Here is a 19,540-nt window from a genome sequence, read left to right as displayed (position 1 = left end):
CCACGGTCATTCGTGAACCACATTAATTGTAACACCACCGATTTCCATACCAATTTAAACCTTAAACATGCAGATAATTCTAACAATAAAAGCATACATAGCGGAAGACTTAAGCATGAAATAGATGGAAAACATAGAGTGTTATGCCACGCTCACACAACGGTGAATGCACAGGCGTAAACATCTGCAACATAATCTATCTATCCAAAAAGCAACGTCAACAACATAAAGTCTAGAGTCTAATCAAAGGCACGCAGGCCAAACCATCACAAGGGAAGGGATCTACACTAACAGCCTCTAGACCACACTCTCATCTACTCAGCACCTGAAAGATACACATAGATATATGGGACGACGCCCGGTTAGTGAATGATGATGGTAACCCACCAATACATGTGAAATATCATATGTAGATAGTTTATATATACAAAATCATTTGCGAAATGGGATATAGTATATATCAATTTCAAAGCCAAAAAAGAAGTCAAACACAAGACTCTTTGCACTCATAATAAAGATAAGGGAACACATCCCAAGACCACAAGAAGTAATAACGACTCATAAGGGCCGGCGGGTTGAACTTGATTTTGTGTTTCAAGAAGTAGGCAAAGGTGCACTCTAAACTCCCCACGTCCTTGCTTTTATTGTTCGTGGGCAGGAGGCTATCGGTTACAATCATAACCAATATCTTTTGTTCCGCCGATAGCCACTTTCTATTCGGTCGTGTGGCCGAGGTGAATCCTTCCTCTTTCCCGAGTAGGTACCCGAGGTAGTCTTTGTACCCCGTGTTTTGGGTATCAATCCACCCCTTTCGGTCATAGCTTGACACACCTGTGGTGGTCAATTTCAAAACCTTGGCCAAACGGCCTTCGGAGAGTATGATTTCCTTGCCGCGGACCTTGGTGGTGATTTCTAGCTTATCACCCCGTTTGGTGGCTACAAGATGTTGATAGAATTCTTTCACCAATTCGGGGTACGTATCCCCCTTGATGGCGAGATACGCATCCAAAAGCCCTTGGTGATTAAGCATATCAACCAATTCCGGAGAAAATTGGTCGAGTTCAAGGGCTTTACCTCCGATTACGGTATAATCGGCGTTGCTCCATTCCGGGGTACGGGTTCCAAGGGGCTTCTTTGGCATCTTGGTTTTCGGCTAGGCGGCGTTTTCCGGCGAGTCTGCGGAGAATTCTCCGGCGAAGAGGTGGTGCGGGTTTCTGGCGACGCGGCGGCGGTGGACTTGGCTTCGGCGGTGGTTCGGCGCGGTGGTGGTGGTTTTGGGTGGAACCGGCAATGGCGAGGCGTGTGGCAGCGGGGTTCGTCCGGGTGGGTGGCGGATGGTGACGGCGTCGCGGGTTGCCTCCGGGTAGCGACGGTGGTGTGCGGTGGTGCGTTGCTTGGACGGCCGGCGGTGGTTCGGTCGGTGACGGCGACGGGTGGGTGGTGGTTGCTGGATGTTGTTGGGTCGGCGGGGGTGAGAGGGAGAAGAGGGGAGAGAGAGGGTGTGGAAGAAGAAGAAGAGGGAGAAGAAGGGTTTTTGATTTGGGGATTTTTTTTTGTGGGTTTAGGGACTTGTAGGGCTTTAAGAAGAAAGTGTTCCCTTGAGGTTTCAAGAAACACTTTTAGCCTAGTGGTCAAGACCTTGGTCTTGTATATGTGTGGTCAAGGGTTCCATTCTTATTGGCAACACCATGCTTTTGATGATGTGGTCCTTTGTCTTTTTCCCTCTTTCGTCCTCTAGTGGTGGGAGGCTTGGCTTGTAGTATAATTTTGGTTTTATCTTTGTACGTAGGATCGGATTTCGATCTAATCTTTTATTTATAATAATTCCGAAGTAATTGAGCTAAGTAAGTAGTTTTACTACGAAGGTGATTACAAGGAATTTGCCGGTCTAACCTAGACAGAATTCATCTTCTTGGTTTTCTTCCGTGGGGTTTGCGCGGTCCTCGTCTTCTGGGGTTAGGGTCTCCTCCTCGAGGTTGCTCTCGTTCCCGAGGTCGGCTTGAGTGCGGCTCATGACGAATATTTTCCCAGGAGCGCCGTAGCTCCCTTGGTGGGTGGTGCCTCCGTGTTGGCCCGTGGTGGTGGGGCGTGGCCTTTGGGGTTGAATGCACTGGAAGGCCTTGTGCCCTTCTTCTCCGCAGTTGAAGCATCGCCAGGGATTGCCAATGCAATCTTTCCCTCTATGGCTTTTGTTGCATTTTGGGCAAGGGAAGCTTCTTGGGTTTGATTCATTGTTCCCTAGGGACGGTCTCTGGTTGGTCAGGTTGCTTGGTCTTGTGTTGGTGTCGTTCCTTGTTCTTTTTACCGGTGGTGCTCCCCCCTCCGGCGTTCCTCTTTCGTACCTGTTCCTGAACCCCGCGCTGGAGTAGTTGGATTCGATAGAGATTGGCGGCACTGGAGTAAGCCTCGTTGAGAGTCCGAGGTCGGCTTACCACTAGTGCTTTTCGGGCTTCGAAGTTGAGGCCCGAGACGAATCTTTCTATTTTGGTTACTTCGGTGGGGACTAGCTCTGGTGCGAAGCGCGCCAGTTCGAGGAATCGCTTGTGGTATTCCATGACGGTGGCTGTCCCTTGTTTCAGATGGAGGAACTCTTTGTACATGGATGCTTTCACGTGTGTTGGGTAGAATCGTTCTCGTAGTCGTGTTTTGAGGTTTTCCCAGTTGAACCCCGGTTGTTGTTTGTAAGCGGGACCCTCGTGGATACACCAAAGATCGGCCTCGTGTCCGAAGTAGAACGAGGCTATCTCCACGCGACGTTCTTCTGGGCATTTTACTAACCCGAGAATCTTGTTGAGGGTCCGGATCCATTCCTCCAGGATCACGGGGTCCTCTTCTCCTGAGAACGTGGGCGGTTGATAGTTTGAAACTTGTCGGGCGACGTCTGAGTTCGTGTTTGATGGAGTAGGCGGGGGCCTGTTGTTGCGAAGAGCTACGTCGCTTAGTGCCTGGGCGACTTGCGTTAGTTGTTGTAGTGTTTGGGTCAGGGGGTCGTGGGAGGCGGGTTCTGGAGTTCTTGATTGTCTTCTGTTTGGCGCCATGCTGTCGTCTTTCTGGGTCAATGTTTATAAGATCGTTAAGTTAGAGCTTGGTGCTCTTCTTTCGATGTGATAAGTGGGGGGAAAAGTCTTCTTTAGACAGGGGAGGGATAAAGTGTGTAGGTTTCACAATCTCACCGCGCGTCCTAGGATTCCCGAATCCTATGTCCCTAAAGTTCAAGTCTATGTCCTAATGGTCTGTCTTAGGGTCAAACTTTAGGCTCTGATACCAACTGTAACACCCCGAATTTTTAAGACTTTTAAAACTTATATAATGGAGATAGAATCTCATTAAATCCCAAAATACAATACAAGAGTACAGGGTGTTATGCCACACCCAAGCTAGAGAGCTCAGGTGCACAGGCTAAATAAAACCTCAATCAGTATCAATACAAAGTCATGGCACGCAGGCCGAAAGGGAAAACTATCTAATCTACGCCCCAAGCTTCTAGCGCGCTCCCGTGATCTACTCGTCTATGCCTGAAAGCCAAATATATCTGTTCAGCGAGAGATGCTGGTAACCCACTCCAACGCGTTGAAATACAATACATATAGTCATATATATAGATATACGAAAACCAATTTGAAGCATGAAGATATATCCTACGAGACTCTAGCTTTTAAAACATGGATCGACTCAACAGATAGGGCTAAGCACAGACAGCAGTTATACCAAGCATATACAGTTTACAACAGGTAAGATAGGCACAATTAATAACCATAATCCAACATATACGATTCCCAGTATAAATCCCATAGTCACATCCCCAAGGTACTCATAGCAACAGCTCATCCATATCTCATCACATAGCACACTTTGTTGGCACCACAGGACCAATCGCATGCCCATACATGAGGGTCAGCGCATATAGCTCTGACACGGCCCCGCAGCACCCTGCCCCGTATCGCAACACGGAGGGGTCGATTGCAACCGACCGATGAACCGCAGATCATCATAGTTTGATCGCAACCAAACAGTGGACCGCAGCCAGAGAGTATGCCATCTGACCGCAGCCAGGAAATATGAACCGCAGCTCATGTAGAAACGTTTGATCGCAACCAAACGGTGGACCGCAGCCCGGGAGTGTAAATCTGACCGCAGCCAGCTTCTGAACCGCAGCTCAGGAATAACCAATTTGATTGCAACCGAATTGGGGTATCATGCACACATAACACATAGCAAGCACATGCAACCCACATTAACACATTGGGAAGGGGGAGAAAGCGTATAACAAAACCTATGCGTGATCCTTCACATACTAAGAATAATCCTAAGGGGTTCATACTTCTTTCACCTAGGTCAACGGGATACAATTCAACTAGCATGCAATATATAAGACACATACAACCTACGAACGGTACCCGAAATATCAAACTAGACATAGGCACGATGGACGGAGTCCGTTGGGACACCACGGGGATAGGGGAAACATCAAATGGGAAAGCCAAAATCCCAAATTGAGGTACAAACCAGCGGGTAGCCGGTGGGTGAGGGGTCACCCGCCGGCTGCCCGCCGGCGGCACTGTAACACCCCCGATTTTCGAAACTTTTGAAAGTTATATAAAGAAGGTAAAATCTCATTAAATCCCAAAACATAATATAAAGAGTACGGGGTGCTATGCCACACCTGAGCTAGAGAACTCAGGTGCACAGGCTAACTAACTAATATCCTCAACAAAGTGAATGCATAACGTGGCACGCAGGCCGAAAGGGAAACTATCTACTACTATTCTTCATAGTTCTAGCGCGCTCCAGTGTCTACTCTTCTGTGCCTGAAAGCCAAATATATTTGTTCAGCGAGAGATGCTGGTAACCCACTCCAACGCGTTGAAATACAATACATACATATATATATATATATATATATATATATATATATATATATATATATATATATATATATATATATATATATATATACGAAAACCATTTTGAACATGAAGATATATCCTACGAACTCTAGCTTTTAAAACCGGGAATGACTCGACAGATAAGGCTAGACACAAGCAACAGTTATAACAAGCGTATACAGTCCACAACAGGCAAGACAGATAAAGCTGAGCACAAATAATAATCATAACCCAACATAAACAATCCCCAGCATAAATCCCATAGTCACATCCCCCAAGATACTCATAACTCATCCATATCTCATCACATAGCACACTTTGTTGGCGCCACAGGACCAATCGCATGCCCATACATGAGGGTCAGCGCATATAGCTCTGACACGGCCCCGCAGCACCCTGCCCCGTATCGCAACACGGAGGGGTCGATCGCAACCGACCGATGAACCACAGCTCATCATAGTTCGATCGCAACCAAACAGTGGACCGCAGCCCAAGAGTATGTCATCTGACCGCAGCCAGGAAAGTATGAACCGCAGCTCATGTAGAAACGTTTGATCGCAACCAAACGGTGGACCGCAGCCCGAGAGTGTAAATCTGACCGCAGCCAGCTTCTGAACCGCAGCTCAGGAATAACCAATCCGATCGCAACCGAATTGGGGTATCATGCACACATAACACATAGCAAGCACATGCAACCCACATTAACACATTGGGGAGGGGAGAAAGCGTATAACAAAACCTATGCGTGATCCTTCACATACTAAGAATGGTCCTAAGGGGTTTATACTTCTTCCACCTAGGTCAACGGGATACCAATTCAACTAGCATGCAATATAAAAGACTCATAAACCTACGAACGGTACCCGAAACATCAAACTAGACACGGCACGATGAACGGAGTCCGTTGGGACACCAAGGGGATCGGGGAAACATCAAACGGGGAAGCCGGGGTCCCGAATGGGGGAGATTTCCAGCGGGTAGCCGGTGGGTGGGGGCCACCCGCCGGTAAACACTGTTCCGGGCAACGGGTCGCCGGCGGGCAGCTGCCCGCCCGCCGGCTGCCCGCTGCCGGAGACGCCCCTTCCGGCCGCGGGTAGGTGGCGGGTCCCCTACCCCCCACCTACCCTCCACTGACTCTTTATACACAAAACGCCCCGGGAACCATTGTGGAACCCGAAACCATGCTTAGACACTTTACAACGCCATTAACGATCAACACGTAGACAATTAACGGATCAAATACGAGAAACGTACGACACATAACCTATCATGCTTTTCTAAACATAATTGACACCCAAACATGTGATTTCCCCACCCGATACACCAAGAATAATATTATACGATACAACTTAGGGTTCTAATCACTTTTATACCAACAAGAATACGATTCGTCTTCTAATTACAAGATTCGGTACAAATAACACATAAGCATCAAGAACGCCATACAATTATCAAGAACAACATATAATCATCAAGAACTCCACATAATCGTTAAGAACACCATAATTATCAAGAATCTCCCGATATCAAGATCACCCATGGAATTATCCCATCAATCATCAATAATAACATCACAAATCATCAATACACAATAATATGGGGAAATCCTACGGGGGAAATCATAGCTATGAAAATAGGTTTTGTTGAGACATGGGTTACCTCTTAGCCTTAATTAATTCCTTGGCTATGAAGGGTCTTTCTTTAAGCTTTCTTGCTTTCTTGATTTCTTCTAAGGGAATTCTTGGTGCTCTTTGGGGTGGTGAGTCGTTTATTGTGGTGGGGGGTTCTAGATGCCTCTTAAGTCCCCTATTTATATATTTAGGAGTCCTGGTTAGGAACTAATATTATAGGCTTGCTAATTCTATTCCTTTTGGAACTAAGGATTGGGTTTAGGGATAAGGGTCCATGGTCCATAGTGGATCATATTAATTAATTAAAGGGAATCCTAATCGTAGTCTGAATAGTAAAAGGCCTACTTCCTTTATTCCTAATAGATAACTAGGTCTAGGATTACTAATTAGAATCTGAATAGTAAAGGGTTTACTTTCTTTATTCCTAATAGGCTTAGGATTCTAATTTAGGCAAGGGTCCACGGTTCATGGTGCACCTTATTAATTAATTAAAGGAAACCTAACCGAATTAAATCATATTTAATTATTATTAACGGGATTAATTTAATAATTAATCCGGGATTGAAGGCCGTAACACGGGGTGTTACAGGCTCCCCCCCTTACGAGAAGCTTCGTCCCCGAAGCTTGGAAATCATTGCGGGGGTAACGAGTCCAAAGTAGTACGGTGGTCCTATAGCGAAAGCGTTCTACGGGGAAACTGTATAATTGTATGTTTATGTGTGCTGGGTTTTTTTGGGAACGATTAGGTTTAAAGGGCTAAGAGAGTGGGTTTCAAACCTGAGGACAAAGTGAATTTAGGAATTAGGATCAATGTTTTCAAGGTTGCAACTTAGGGTGTGAGGTTGCCACTTTGTATGGAATCGTTAAAATAGGGGATCAAGAGTGTGGTTGAAGGGTAGAAAGGGTTTTGAAATAAGGAGGGGGCCGATTTTCCGATGGAGGGAAGGGAATTCGGCTAGGATGGGTTAAGGGTTCTCGATCTTCAAGTGACTATTCTGGTTTGATGCTTTGATCAAGAAGTATTGACGAACTGATGATCCTTCTTCCTTGGTGTTGGCACTTGCTTGACTTTAAGATCCTTGTTAGACCTTGCTTCCCAGGCTAAGGTTTCATCCTTCTCCCCTATCTTGAGGGAATCTCCCGTGATGATTTAGCACTTACTTCTTTAATGCGTCCAAGGTCTTGAGCAAGTTTGGTCAACCAAGCCAATCTCTTAGGGCTCACTTCCCAAATTCTTCCCAAAGTTTCTTGGGAGTCGGTAAACTTTGGGTTGATTTTCCCTTCTTATTGAATTTCATCTCCTCTTTAGTGAATGAAATTCTTAGTAAGACTTCATGTCTTCCCCGAGGTTCGACTAGTTGTGCCTTTTTGTGTTACTTTTAATGGTGAGGGTGTCCTTGCATGCTCTTTTTCTTTTTGAAGCACAGTTGGTTACCTAACCTTGTTGTGGAATGACTCGGTGACTTTACGAGTCATCTCATTTCCTTGTGGGTCCTTAATGACCCTTGAGATCTTGGCACAAATGTGCTTTTTACTTTTTGCCTAGCACCACGGACTACGTAGTTCTTGATTCCATACAACTTGTAAGGAGTCCTCTGATTTGCTTGAACGATATCCATGGTTTGAAGGAGTCCCGGTCCATCCTTAGCATTTTGACCTTTAAGGTCTTCGTGAGTCCTTAGCACGAGTTCCCAACTCGCCTCCTTGGTTCGCACAATCCTTTATGCCAATCATCCCTAGTCGGTTGCATCGTAGAGTCCAACTTCAACCCCACGTGTAATGCAATTGGTTGTGCTTTTCCGATGGTGTCTTGCGTGTCAAGGTCTTTTACCGATGACACCATGTTTGGGCGACCCATGGTTCTTTACCCAAGACTCGCGTTCATCAATCGAGGCGCACAAGTGCGCCATGAATCAATAAAGTGATGAGTTAAGAAATCAGCACATTGTACTAGTGGGCGCGAGGTGGGCGGTCGTCCGCCTGCCAAGCTCCTGTTGGGGACCCGTCAAGGTCCCGTTGGGGACCCGCGGGAAGGTGACTAGGAAGAGTGAATTCCTTCGGGGAAAACCCCAAGAATGCACAGATTCAAGTCCCGACAAGCCCCATGTCCATGTGCACAATAGAAGGGACTTGAATACATAGGGTGGCCCATCGTATAGTTTTATTGATCCTTAGGTACGAGTTTATAGATGAGTCAAGACTCTCGCATGTTCTTTTTGCTCAGTAGGCCGGGTCCGGTTTCCAATTAACAACCTCGTCACCTTCACCGGGTGGTTGGTTATAAGCCACCTTTGTTTTTGCCTTGCTTGATTAATGATAAGCCTTCTTGGTTTTTCTTGGAGTTCGACTTGTCGCTCGTTCTTTGTTCAGTCCTTTGGTGACCAAGTGCTTGGTGATGCATTACTCTTCCTTGGAATGCATTGATTGACTGCCTTTGACGTCGCATGGTGTTTTGGCGATTTTGTGTGTTACATGTGCTTCTTACGGTGTCATAAAACCATCAAGGTCCTTGTTCCCAGGTAAGACCCTTATCGCCGGGAGGCTCTAGTTGTATGATACTTTCCATGCGTCTGTTGCCTCTTCTTGTCATATCGAGTCCTTTTCGACAATTCGTGCTAACGATTGAGAAAAGACGTTGTTTATGTACTACTTTTCTTTCTTGCATTTAATTGGCGTTCCTGGTCTCCGGGCTGGGATAGTTGCGCCCATTCTTAACCAGTTCCGGAAGGGTTCGCTCATGCTGGAGGGAGCGGTCTCCCACTTCCGTTACTCCTTCTTTCGGGTTTGTCCCTAAATTCCCCGTTTGGTAGAAGTTGGCATTACTGGTGTAGGCTTCGTTGGGTGTGCGGGGTTTGCTTACAATTAGGGCCTTCTGGGTTTCGTAGTTGTCACAGACTTCTTTCTCTTGGTTGTCTCTGTAGGATCTTATTCAGGCGCGAAACGAGCCAGCTGGAGGGATTGTTTGTGGTATTCCCTGATGGTGGTCATCCCTTGTTTTTGGTGGAGGATTTTCCTCGTACATGGTTGCCCTTACAGGTGCGGGGTGGAATCGTCCCCGTAACCGTGCCCCTAGGCACTCCTAGTTGAACCCCTGGTTGTTGCCAATAAGTGGGTTCTTCGTGGATTTATCAAAGATCAGCCTCGTGTCTTGAAGTGGAATGAGGCTACCCCTACGCGGCGTTCCTCTGTGTATTCCACTAACCCGAGGACTTTGTTGAAGGTTCGGGTTCATTCTTCGAGGAGTGTGGGATCCTTGACTGTCTTCTTGTTGGCGCCATGCTGCTGGTTTTCAGGGTCAATATTTATTGTATCGATGAGTCAGTGTGCTGCAACCTTACCTTGGTGTGGTAAGCGTAGGGGGAAGTTATTTTAAGTTAGAGAGGGATAAGGTGAGGGGAGGTTACGTGTAGGTTTCACAATCTCACCGCGCGTCCTAAGATTCCTGAATCCTATGTTCCTAAGTACCTAGAGTTCAAGCCTAATGTCCTAAAGACCGGTCTTAAGAGTCTTATCCTAGGGTCAAACTTAGGCTCTGATACCAACTGTAACACCCCCGATTTTCGAAACTTTTGAAACTTATATAAAGAAGGTAAAATCTCATTAAATCCCAAAACATAATATAAAGAGTACGGGGTGCTATGCCACACCTGAGCTAGAGAACTCAGGTGCACAGGCTAACTAACTAATATCCTCAACAAAGTGAATGCATAACGTGGCACGCAGGCCGAAAGGGAAACTATCTACTACTATGCTTCATGGTTCTAGCGCGCTCCAGTGTCTACTCTTCTGTGCCTGAAAGCCAAATATATCTGTTCAGCGAGAGATGCTGGTAACCCACTCCAACGCGTTGAAATACAATACATATATATATATATATATATATATATATATATATATATATATATATATATATATATATATATATATATATATATATATATATATATATATATATAGATATACGAAAACCATTTTGAACATCAAGATATATCCTACGAACTCTAGCTTTTAAAACCGGGAATGACTCGACAGATAAGGCTAGACACAAGCAACAATTATAACAAGCGTATACAGTCCACAACAGGCAAGACAGATAAAGCTGAGCACAAATAATAATCATAACCCAACATAAACAATCCCCAGCATAAATCCCATAGTCACATCCCCCAAGATACTCATAACTCATCCATATCTCATCACATAGCACACTTTGTTGGCGCCACAGGACCAATTGCATGTCCATACATGAGGGTCAGCGCATATAGCTCTGACATGGCCCCGCAGCACCCTGCCCCGTATCGCAACACGGAGGGGTCGATCGCAATCGACCGATGAACCGCAGCTCATCATAGTTTGATCGCAACCAAACAGTGGACCGCAGCCCAAGAGTATGTCATCTGACCGCAGCCAGGAAAGTATGAACCGCAGCTCATGTAGAAACGTTTGATCGCAACCAAACGGTGGACCACAGCCCGAGAGTGTAAATCTGACCGCAGCCAGCTTCTGAACCGCAGCTCAGGAATAACCAATCCGATCGCAACCGAATTGGGGCATCATGCACACATAACACATAGCAAGCACATGCAACCCACATTAACACATTGGGGAGGGGAGAAAGCGTATAACAAAACCTATGCGTGATCCTTCACATACTAAGAATGGTCTTAAAGGGTTCATACTTCTTCCACCTAGGTCAACGGGATACCAATTCAACTAGCATGCAATATAAAAGACTCATAAACCTACGAACGGTACCCGAAACATCAAACTAGACACGACACGATGAACGGAGTCCGTTGGGACACCAAGGGGATCGGGGAAACATCAAACGGGGAAGCCTCGGTCCTGAATGGGGGAGATTTCCAGCGGGTAGCCGGTGGGTGGGGGCCACCCTCCGGCTGCCCGCCGGTAAACACTGTTCCGGGCAGCGGGTCGCCGGCGGGCAGCTGCCCGCCCGCCGGCTGCCCGCTGCCGGAGACGCCCCTTCCGGCCGTGGGTAGGTGGCGGGTCCCCTACCCCCCACTGACTCTTTATAAACAAAACGCCCCGGGAACCATTGTGGAACCCGAAACCATGCTTAGACACTTTACAACGCCATTAACGATCAACACGTAGAAAATTAACGGATCAAATACGAGAAACGTACGGCACATAACCTATCATGCTTTTCTAAACATAATTGACACCCAAACATGCGATTTCCCCACCCGATACACCAAGAATAATATTATACGATACAACCTAGGGTTCTAATCACTTTTATACCAACAAGAATACGATTCGTCTTCTAATTACAAGATTCGGTACAAATAACACATAAGCATCAAGAACGCCATACAATTATCAAGAACAACATATAATCAATAAGAACTCCACATAATCGTTAAGAACACCATAATTATCAAGAATCTCCCGATATCAAGATCACCCATGGAATTATCCCATCAATCATCAATAATAACATCACAAATCATCAATACACAATAATATGGGGAAATCCTACGGGGGAAATCATAGCTATGAAAATAGGTTTTGTTGAGACATGGGTTACCTCTTAGCCTTAATTAATTCCTTGGCTATGAAGGGTCTTTCTTTAAGCTTTCTTGCTTTCTTGATTTCTTCTAAGGGAATTCTTGGAGCTCTTTGGGGTGGTGTCGTTTATTGTGGTGGGGGGTTCTAGATGCCTCTTATGTCCCCTATTTATATATTTAGGAGTCCTGGTTAGGAACTAATATTATAGGCTTGCTAATTCTATTCCTTTTGGAACTAAGGATTGGGTTTAGGGATAAGGGTCCATGGTCCATAGTGGACCATATTAATTAATTAAAGGGAATCCTAATCGTAGTATGAATAGTAAAATGCCTACTTCCATTATTCCTAATAGATAACTAGGTCTAGGATTCCTAATTAGAATCTGAATAGTAAAGGGTTTACTTTCTTTATTCCTAATAGGCTTAGGACTCTAATTTAGGCAAGGGTCCACGGTTCATGGTGCACCTTATTAATTAATTAAAGGAAACCTAACCGAATTAAATCATATTTAATTATTATTAACGGGATTAATTTAATAATTAATCCGGGATTGAAGGCCGTAACACGGGGTGTTACAGGCACTGTTCCGGACAGCGGGTGCCTGGCGGGCAGCTGCCGGCGTTGCCCAAATAGGCCGCGGGTAGGTGGCGGGTCTCCTACCCCCACCTACCCCCCCACTGACTCTTTTTCACCAAAAACGCCCCGGGAACCTTTGTGGAACCCGAAACCATGCTTAGACACTTTCAAACGCAATTGATAACACACGTGGACAATTAACGGATCAAAATCAAGAAACATATGGCACATAACCTATCATGCTTTTCTAAACACAATCAACACCCAATCATGCGAATTCCCACCCAATATACCAAGAATAATACCATACGGATTCCACGATATAACCTAGAGTTCTAATTATTTTTAAATCAACAAGAACACAATTCATCTTCTAAAATCAAGATTCGGTAGGAATATCATATAACTATCAAGAACCTCATATAATCATTAAGAACATCAAGAACACCATATAATTATCAAGAACGTTATATAATTGTCAAGAACACCACAATTATCAAGAACCTCTCCTTATCAAGATCAACCATGGAATCATCCCACCAATCATCAATAATAATATCACAAATCATCAATACACAATAATATGGGGAAATCCTAAGAGGGGAATCATAGCTATGAAAATAGGTTTTGTTGAGACATGGGTTACCTTTTAGCCTTAATTAATTCCTTGGCTATGAAGGGTCTTTCTTGAAGCTTTCTTCTTTCTTGATTTCTCCTAGGGGAATTCTTGGAGCTTCTTGTGTGGTGAGGGATTATTGTGGTGGGAATTCTAGGTGTCTCCTTATGTTCCCTATTTATATATCTAAGAGTCTTACTTAGGGCCTAATTACTATAGGTTTGCTAACTCTATTCCTTTTAGGACTAAGGATTGGGTTTAGGGATAAGGGCCCATGGACTATGGTGGGCCTTTCCTAATTAATTATTGTGATTTAATTCTTTCTTTTGGGTAATTGGTTAAATGATTAATTGGTTTTAGGGATCGTAACACGGGGTGTTACAAAGTAGGTCATTAATAGAAACATGTCAAACAAATCTAGAAAATTTTAATGCATGCTTTTGAAATAAAAGTGAGTAAATAGTTACTCCCCTTCTTTTCTCTTGCTTAGTATCCTTTTTTGTTAGCAAGCGAGGCTGCACTTTGATAGCTCTGGCTGGTTCTTTCCACTGTACCACTGATAGCGGTTCCTTTGTTTGGCTACAATCTAAGTTAGAGGACTGGAGTGGTGACTCCAATTCTAAACGTGGAGGTTCCAGTTTGCTCTCTTTGATTTCTTCTTTATTCAAGGCTGGTTTGAGAGCTTGCTTCGATCTCAGTTGAATTTCTTTTACTTGTTTTGAAAGTAGAGGCTTAAGCACATGTATAAATCTATTATAGGTGACATTGCATGTGTTGTTGAGTGCATTATAATAAAAATGTCTATCATGTTGCCATGACCTTCCAAGTGAAACATGTGCAGTACGCATTGGCACAATATCACATAGGACCTCATCATAATACTTGCCAATATAAAAATGAATAAAAACTTGTTTAGTCACTCTCACACCCCCTGAATCAATAAGATTGTATGGTTGGGGGTGATTGATAAGAGGTAACTTAAGGTAGTCCACCATGGCTGCACTAGCTAAATTCATACAACGATCCGAATTGATAACGATAATGCATCCTTTCCATGAATGTTTCCCCTAGTATAGAGTGGCAGTTGCACTCGCTTAGGGTGTTGCTCTAGATTAGTCATTCGAGTGCTTAAACCTTCCATGGCAAAGGCTAGAGCATCTATTTTCTGCTCTAATCTCTTACGTGTGTTTGGAACCTCTTCAGCCATCTGTAGATGAGAAACAAAATCTAAAAACAAGAAGATATGTGAGTATTCATGTTAGTGAAACCAAAAAAGTTGGCTCACTCCCTCACTATTCTCAGCTCACGGGTAAGAGATGGAACGTATGGCTCTGGGGGGTTCACTACACACTCTTACAAACACACACTCCACTCGTGTATCACTCCAGGTGGCAAATACTCTCACAAGCCGTTTTCCAAAAAGGAAAATTTCTAGTCCGGAACTGAAGTTGATATGGATTCAACCTCAAAGTTCAAGAAAACGTACCTTGGAAAACTTCATAAGCCTTTGAGAGTAAGGTGTATCGCGAGGTAGGTAATAAAATTGAGAGCAAGAAGCAAAGAAAAAGGAGAATACGAGCAAAGAAACTGAGCAAGATTTGAAAGAAAAAGGAATGCAAAGAAATAAGTATGGCAGAAAGATATGCAACACCAATATCAGAAGATAGACACAAATAGAATGTAAACGGGGATCAAGTGTACCACAACCAAATAGGAATATATCAAGAACTCCTTCCAACCTTATACTTTTCCCCTTCTTTATCCCACCAAAATTCTCCAACCAACCAGATTCTTTCCCCAACCTTATTCTTCTTCTTTATTGCTTTCTCTTTATTGCTTTTTTTTTTCAACTTTCTTGATTTTTTTTTCATTTTTTTTGATAAGTAACCTCAAAATAACTACTGTAAATATCAACAAAAATTTCGGACCAAGAGGATCCACAGAACCCCTTCAAAATAGAATCAAGAATTTCAAGAATCACCCAGGATAACAGAAACGCTACCCTTAATTCGAAGATCAATATCTCAATGACCGTAAGGAATTAGCAAGTGTATGATATATCAATAGAACTCCCCAGAAGATATTTACAACGTATCAAAATTTCAGATATATCTAACCAGTAGATCTCGAGATATAGGTCATTCTTTGAAACTGGTCACAGAACGCGGAAATCTGGACAGGGTGTGATTGCGCGTAAATGCGCTTTGTATATAGGTAAGGGTGAGATTGGGTTGTTTTCCTGACTGAATTTGGGATAACATGGTGCTTAGGAGTTGTGAGGTATCGTTGATATATGAGGGGAAAAAGGGAAAACGCTTTCGGGATTGTTTTTCAAGAAACTGGAGAACATGTATCAAGATTCAAGAACACAATCAAGAATGCAAAGGAAATTTTTTTTAGGATTTTTTAATGAATAAGACACGAAAAAAAAAGTAGTATGTAAGATAAGAATGAGATTAACCTAGGCTCTGAATACCAAATTGATATAAACCTAGTCCAAGGTTCACATAAAGATGGAATATTGTCCCAAGAATGCTCTCAAAAGTAAAGATAGAGATGGATCAAAATACCTTAAACCTCACGAGAAACCCCTTTGTCTCGAATCCTCAAAGACATGGAAGAATCCCATTGTAGCTTTAAGTACCTCGATGATGCAATCTTCAATCAACTAGAGTCGGATCTAGTTTCCTTCGATTCAAGAGCGAGTCCACGAACCTAAATCTAAGGTTGAAACTGATATGGATGTGCCCTATTTATAGGTATAGGGGCAGTGATGTGGATCTTTGGGGGATGAACTCAAGATTCGATTCACCAAAGATTCCTCTGGTTGCCCGATCTTTTCCTCACCAAAACAGCAGGAACAACAATTACGGTTTGAGGGTGTTGGAGATGGAATTGGTTGATGTAGGGGTTGGTTTGGGGGATTATTTTTGTGTTTTTCTATAAAGATATTTCCGCCACACCTTGGTCCTAGGTGATAAGGAATGGATGGCACCACAAGATTGGTATTATCTTGATAAGCCTAGAATAACATCTCTCAACACACAAGAGAGACAACAAAATGCCTAAGCATTTCTTTCATTCAACTTCATTCATCTCTATCTTTAAAATTCTGATTGTTCTTAGCCTTTAAATAGGCTAATACATAACTCTCAAGGAGATCAAAAGACTCCATTACAAGGCAATGAATGGTATTCATTCATCCTAGACATGTAACCTAAAATAAATTAAATATAGCACATGAATAATATTAAAACTATACTAAATGAGAATTTATTTGCCTTAATGGATTGAGTTTAGCTTCATTTGAATTGTCCCAATGCAGCCACGAAAATTTGGACCATTTAGATTAATTCCTCACTTATTTTTGGCAAATTGCATGGATTAATCCATTTACAACCCGTCGCAATTTCTTAGCTTTTGAACTTGTAATTGTGACTTCTCTTATTTGTATGTTGATCTTTGAGCCTTTGGTTGTCCTCATCATTCCCTCACTCTTTGAGAAGATTCGTCCTCGAATCAAACTTGCCTCGGTCAAATGGAAATGAGTAAATTTCCCAACGTGTGAATTGTATGTCTGCATCAATGAAAGTGAGTGATCCCATGTTTCCTTGAACTTGGCACAACATTACCGCAAATGCATTTAACTTTTGATGTCCCTTTGTCATGCTTCCAAACCTATTCTCAATCCTTGAATTACATTCATGAACATGCAATAAACTTGAAACAAAGATTATTTGGTTCTCAAGGTCTTCTCCCTCATTCTCTTTCTCACAAAGTTCATAAGACAATTCTTCTTCCTCATCTTCACTTTTTTTCTCAATCTTTCCTTCTTTTTCACTCAAATATTCCTCATCTTTGTTTTCACATTTGTGTTCACACATGTTTACATCCTCATTCATTTCTTTTGAGCCCTCATCATATGACAAGGAAAAAGGTATCAAATTCTCAACCTCTTTTTGCTGCAATTTCTCTTCAATTTGTTTGGCATTGTATAGTAAAGTAAACAAGCACTTGCACCGATGAGGAAGCAATCGTGCAATTTCTTTTCTAACACCATACACAAATCTGTTCTTAGTAATCATAGCTGGTTCAATCACGCCATCACGGATCATCAAATCTCTTAACTTATTGTAGAATTCTTCCACACTAAGAGATCCTTGTTGAAGTGTATTTAACTCAAAAGACTCCATGGATAATATGAAACAATGAACAATAAACTAGAAAACACAAGGAATGGCAACACAAATCTGGACAGATTTTAAGAGTGACTTTGAAGAATTTTCTGGAATATTGTGGATGATATTTTGACCCAAACTTTTCATGAAACTAAAGAGTGGTAAGTTTTGTACTTCCAAAAAAAATTTCAAAGCAATTGGATATGTGGAAGTATTTTTTTTGGAATTTGTTCTCTCAACAGTGCAGGCTGAAATGTTGACAGAAACTGTTCTAACAGTGGCCGGAATTCAACGAATTTTCTGTGTTTATAGGAATATGATTTTAACACAAAACTTTCATGAAACAATAGAGTGTTAGGTTGGGTACTTCCAAAAAAAATTTCAACACAATTGGATATGTGGAAATATTTTTTTGGAATTTTTCTTTCAGAAGACGCAGGCTGAAAATTTACTGCAGAAACAAATGAAACAAGAATTGATTGGTAGAGTGTTAACCTCTTTTGTGTGAGGAATGAACCCAAAGCTCTGATACCAAACTGATGTGGATCTTTGGGGGATGAACTCAAGATTCGATTCACCAAAGATTCCTCCGGTTGCCCGATCTTTTCCTCACCAAAACAGCAGGAACAACAATTACGGTTTGAGGGTGTTGGAGATGGAATTGGTTGATGTAGGGGTTGGTTTGGGGGATTATTTTTGTGTTTTTCTATAAAGATATTTCCGCCACACCTTGGTCCTAGGTGATAAGGAATGGATGGCACCACAAGATTGGTATTATCTTGATAAGCCTAGAATAACATCTCTCAACACACAAGAGAGACAACAAAATGCCTAAGCATTTCTTTCATTCAACTTCATTCATCTCTATCTTTAAAATTCTGATTGTTCTTAGCCTTTAAATAGGCTAATACATAACTCTCAAGGAGATCAAAAGACTCCATTACAAGGCAATGAATGGTATTCATTCATCCTAGACATGTAACCTAAAATAAATTAAATATAGCACATGAATAATATTAAAACTATACTAAATGAGAATTTATTTGCCTTAATGGATTGAGTTTAGCTTCATTTGAATTGTCCCAATGCAGCCACGAAAGTTTGGACCATTTAGATTAATTCCTCACTTATTTTTGGCAAATTGCATGGATTAATCCATTTACAACCCGTCGCAATTTCTTAGCTTTTGAACTTGTAATTGTGACTTCTCTTATTTGTATGTTGATCTTTGAGCCTTTGGTTGTCCTCATCAGGCAGCATTATAATTCTAAATACAATGGAAAAAAGAGTCCTAAACCTAATATAGAAAACAAGTAAATAGAGTTTTATTTAGAAAAGGATTTAAGGAATCCTTTCTAAATACAACTAGAGTTTTCTCTTTTATGCAAAACAATTTAAATTAATGATGACCAAAAATAATAGGGCTGATTTGGGCCTAATTTAATCACCAAAATCAGCACTTAAACAATTATAAAAAGCCTTGAATTCTTCTTCATCTTTTGCAAATGGGCTTGACGTGGATTTCCACCATCTTTGAATATCACCAATGAAGAGTTGTCTTAATCGTTTGGACTTGGGCCTTGTGATTGGCCCAATTGGTACTCTTGATGGATCTTCATAATGTTGGGCCGCATCAATACATGAACCTGACACATAGGTCACAAACTCCATAATCACGTCATGGCCACCACGAGGACCACTGCCGTACCTTGGTGACTAATGTCCCATACCATTAATCGTGCAATCCAGGTACAGCCCCACACACCCCACCACAATAGGAATCAATCAACGGATCACAACAAAGATATGAAACCATACTCAATCAAGGAATGGATCACAGTCCAAAAACAACGATGATTAACACAAGTCATCATCAACAATATGATATGACAAACAACACACACGCTAGCATTTAAACATCGAACTAGCATGCTTATGAAACGGGTAAACCAAACATAGTTCCGAAGAACACACAAGACTCATCACGGTTCAACGAATCACAATGTTGAACACTTAGCACGATTCAAGACACCAAAACCTACATGGATTCCTACCATATAGTTCTAGACATACGAAACATTTAGAAGACACTCAAATAGTTCCACAAAAGAACATCAGGAA

Source organism: Ipomoea nil, unplaced genomic scaffold (genome assembly GCF_001879475.1).
Source record: "Ipomoea nil cultivar Tokyo-kokei standard unplaced genomic scaffold, Asagao_1.1 scaffold0216, whole genome shotgun sequence".
Lineage (NCBI taxonomy): Eukaryota > Viridiplantae > Streptophyta > Magnoliopsida > Solanales > Convolvulaceae > Ipomoea > Ipomoea nil.
This window is presented reverse-complemented; position numbering follows the sequence as displayed.